Source organism: Portunus trituberculatus, chromosome 3 (assembly GCF_017591435.1).
Source record: "Portunus trituberculatus isolate SZX2019 chromosome 3, ASM1759143v1, whole genome shotgun sequence".
Classification (NCBI taxonomy): domain Eukaryota; kingdom Metazoa; phylum Arthropoda; class Malacostraca; order Decapoda; family Portunidae; genus Portunus; species Portunus trituberculatus.
Window position 1 is genome coordinate 840,809 of NC_059257.1, and position 4,878 is coordinate 845,686.

The 4,878-nt window shown below is 44.4% G+C and overlaps 1 long non-coding RNA gene across 1 annotated transcript; it reads left to right on the forward strand.

Annotated features, from left to right (window-relative positions):
• The first annotated feature begins 2,014 nt into the window (after positions 1–2,014).
• LOC123508222 lies at positions 2,015–4,640 on the forward strand. Its single transcript, XR_006675883.1, has 2 exons — positions 2,015–2,153; positions 4,412–4,640. It is a non-coding gene; the product is annotated as an uncharacterized LOC123508222 (long non-coding RNA).
• Positions 4,641–4,878: the final 238 nt, after the last annotated feature.

The window sequence follows — 4,878 nt, forward strand, 5'->3', positions numbered from 1 at the left end:
ACAACTTTACTATTTATACATATGGGTACAAAACATGATTTATAGTGGGCCTTTCGGCAACTAATGGGGCCCGCAGATGGCAGCTGTGTTGCCCCGCGCTACGGCAAGGCTGATGCGTTGCCGCAGCCAACCTGTCTCTCGAGGCTCCCCGCTGCGTTGGGTGATTCTTCTACCAATATCATCCAGTAAGTCATTGAAGTCTGGCCCGAGCACACCGCTAGTCTCCACAGCAAGCGGTGAGAAATCATACCTCCAGGCCAGGTGCCGTTGCCCCAGCAGCCAAGGCACAGTCATTAATGTGGGTGCTGCAGAAGGTGTTTACGCAGTTGGCATCCCACATCAACATCTTGCCTCGTCTGAAGGGAAAGACTGTAATGCCGTCTGGGCGGCGTCCGTCCCCACGATCCAGGCCTCGGGGTTCAAGGGTGGCCACTATCCCAGCGGCAGCCAGGGCGCGGTACACCACGTCGTTGAGAGCAGCATGGCGTGGCAGGCGTCCGGGATTCCGCTGGCAGGACAAACTGGGGTGGCCTAGGGCGTGTGTGTGTGTGTGTGTGTGTGTGTGTGTGTGTGTGTGTGTGTGTGTGTGCAGGAGTGGCGTTTACCTCCATGGACCTGACCTGACCTGACAAGTGGATTAAAGGTAATTAAGACCTTCTTGTATGCATACTCTCTCTCTCTCTCTCTCTCTCTCTCTCTCTCTCTCTCTCTCTCTCCACGCTTGACATGTGGTGCCTCATTCAAACCTCAGGTGTGGCTGCTAATCACTGCCCGTCACTTTCTCCTTTCCTTCTTTCACTGCCCCGCCTCTCCATTTCCCTTCCTGCGCTCTCCCTCCCCTTTCCGTCCCCACCGCCTCCTTCTCCCCCTTTCCCTGGCCGTGAGTCATCGAGGGACACCTTTGTTTATCACGTTGTAGGTAGTACCCTCGCTTCACCTTAGGTGTGGCTGCTAATGCCGATTCCCCCTCTTTCCCTCCTTCCCTCCCTCACTACCTTTTTCACTCTCAGATCCCCCCTCCTCCTCCTTCCTGTCTTTCTGCCTCCGCTTCCTCTCCGTGTTCCTTCCTTTTTCTCTACCTTTACTCCCCCTTCCCCCTCCCCCCCTACAATTCATTCCTTAATTTCTGCCTCCCCCCTCTGTGTTCCTCCTCCTTCTGTCCTTCACAATATCTACCCTTTGTCTCTACCCTTCTCTGTCGCCAATTAAAAGAGAGCAATATTCAAATGCATTCACATGATTTTTTGGTGATAATGATACAATTACGGCTTACCTCAAAATGGAGCTTCAGTTCGTCATATTGTTGCAGGATCCTTGACAGGCATGGAGCAATGGCAAGCCACCGCGTATCACACAGCTGCAGGATCTTGAGATTGATAGTAGCGTATAGGTCTGCATACTTTTCTTGGCGGACAGTACTATGTGAAAAGTAGCTGTATGTTTGTGATATCATGTATTCAAAGTGGGTGGGCAACTCCTTCATGGCATATGAAACGCATAGTTGCAGAGAGTGGCATATGCACTTAATATGTGTGACATGTGGCTTTATTTCCCTTAATCTGGATATGACTGAGTTATGTGCTCCTGACATGGTTTTGCAACCTGGTCTTGGATTAGGGACGGCCACCTGCTAAATCTTAAATGGCAAGATTTGTCTCACTTTGAGATTTGTCAGAATAGAGACTAATACACTCTAAGTGAGTACTTTTCCAGGTGAATAGTGCACACTGATAATGCTGAATGACTGGGCAACACAATATTAGATTAACCTTGTTTACAGTGTGAATATAACTACCAGATGTTAAAGACTGTAGCTCTGGTTTCAAGAGATATATCACGATGAAGAATTTCCAGTGTCTTACTAAGACGCCCTTAAATTAAATCACTTATATCTGATTATACAACACCATACGGCTTCATAGTTAAGCACAGGTTGGCTTGGGTGATCCGGAGTTCCCCAGTGACATCTGGTGGCCGCTCAATTCACCAGGTCCGGCAGTTGCCAGATGTGAAGGTTCAACCAGTACTGCTGCTATTTCAGAGGCGAGTGAGAGCGACCTGGTGGTGTTGAGGCACGAAATAACACCAAACTGGCCGGACGGATCCACTGAAGTCAAGGGAATCACACTGGTCGAATACGGAAATCCCAACGGGTGAGAGAGTGAGAGAGTGAGAGTGAGTGAGAGGAGTGGGTGAGTGAGAGGGAGAGGAGAGAGACGGAGAGGTAAGTGAGGAGAGGAAAGATTTAGGATTGAGAGAGAGAGAGAGAGAGAGAGAGAGAGAGAGAGAGAGAGAGAGAGAGAGAGACTCTATCTCTCTCTCTCTCTCTCTCTCTCTCTCTCTCTCTCTCTCTCTCAAATAAACTCAAAATATAAACACACAACCGAACACCACTAAAACACACTCAAAACGCCAAAACACAGAAATACACCCAAACACCTCAAATCACATTCAAAACACAAACACGAAAAAACACACCAAAACACATCTAAACACACCCAAAACACACTGCAAACACATCTCTAAACACTCAAACACGTAAAAACGCACCCAAACACACTCAGAACACCCAAACACATCCAAACACAATCAACACACTCAAACGCACTCCGAACACACCCAAAACACACTCAAAACATGTAAAGACACTCAAAATACATAAAATCACACTCAAAACACACTCAAAACACACCACCGGAAATACACTCAAAACACACCCAAACATACTCAAACTCACTCATAAAACACCCAAAACACACTCAGAATATCTCCAAACACACTCCAAAATACACTTAAATACAACCAAACACACAGAAACACACCAAAACACATCTCTAAACACACTCAAGACATACACAAAACATACTCAAACATATATAACACACTCAAAATAGACTCAAAACACACAAAATACATTGAACACACTCAAAACACTCTCAAACACACCCAAACACATGAGACCACCATAAAATACTCAAACACCACCAAAACACACCCACACACACTCAGAATACCTCCAAAAATACTCAAAACACACGCAAAACACACTCAAATCACACTCAAATCACACTCAAAATACCTAAACATATCTCTACACATCCCAACATACTTAAACACACTCAAAACACTTCCAAACACAGTCAGAATTCCTCCAAACACACTCAGGCTTACCAAAACACAGCAAAACACACACAAAACATAAACGTAACACACAAAACACACCACACACACACACACAAAACACTCAAAGTACCATCAAAATACACAAACACCACTAAAACACACCCAAACTCACTCAGAATAACTCCAAGCACACTCGAAACACACTCAAAACACACTCAAATCACTATCAGAACACCCAAACATATATCTAAATATCCCAACGCACTCAAACACACTCAGAATACCTCCAAATGCACTCTAGCACACAAAACACCAAACACACACAAAACATACACAAAACATCCCAAACACACCCAAACACACACAAAACACTCAAAGCACCATCAAAATACACAAACACCACTAAAACACACACAAACACACTCAGAATACTTCCAAACACACTCAACACACACCCAAAACACACATTAAACACACCCATAACACAACAAACACACCCAAAACACGGTTAAAACACGTCAGACACACTCTAATACACTCAAAATACCTTCAAACCCTCAAAAACACACTGAAACGCACTCAAATCACCATCAAAATACCTAAACACATTTCTATGTAAACATCCAAACACACTCAAAACAGTCAAAGAACACCCAAACACATCTCTAATCACCCAAACACACCTAAAGCACACAAAAATACATTCAAACACGCCAAAACATACAAACACACTCCAGACACACCCAAAACACACTCCAAACACACACAAAACACACAAAAACACACCAACACACATCTTTAATCATCCAAACACACTGAAGACACACCCAAACACACTCAAACACATCTTTAAACACACTCAAAGCACACACATCCACACTCAAGTCACCTTCAAAATACTCAAATACATCTCTAAGCATCCAAACACACTTAAACACACTGAAAACACACTCAAACTCACTCAGAATACCTCCAAACACACTCAAACATACAAAAAAACACCAAAACACATATCTAATCACCGAACACACTCAAAACACACACAAATCACCATCAAAATACTCAAACACTACTAAAAGACACCAAAGCACACTCAAACACACTCCAACACTCTCAAAACATTCTCCAAACACTCGAGACACACTCAAACCACACTCAAAACACCATCAAAGCACTCAAATCACCATCAAAATACACAAAGACACCCAGACACACTCCAGCACGATCAAATATACATCCAAACCTCCAATTTTCCTAATCCAAACACTTTTTTTCCCTTTCCCCACAGAGGTACAGTGCCACAGAGGTACAGTGGGTGTTCCAGCGGCGATGTGTACGAAGATGGTGCTCTGAGGGGATCCAAACGCGGGGCTGTGTATTACCGCTCAAACGCGACATGTACTGTACCACCAAACAGTGCTGGCTCGCGTGAGGCAGGAAGGCATCCAGGCCAATACCACATCCACCTTTGTGTGATTCCGTGTTTGGAGGTGTGTTTGTGAGCGTGTTTGGAGGAATAAATTGTGTGTTTAGGTGTGTTTGGAGGACAAAAATGTCTGTTTGAGGTGTGTTTTGTAGGTGTGTTTGGGTGTGTTTTGAGTGTTTGTAGGAAAAATTGTGTTTGGGTGTTTTGGGTATGTTTGAGTGTTTCTGTGTTTGGAAGAAAAATTTGTGTTTGAGAGTGTTTAGAGGAAAAAAATGTCTGTTTGGGTGTGTCTTGTAAGTGTGTTTGGGTGTGTTTTGAGTGTGTTTGGG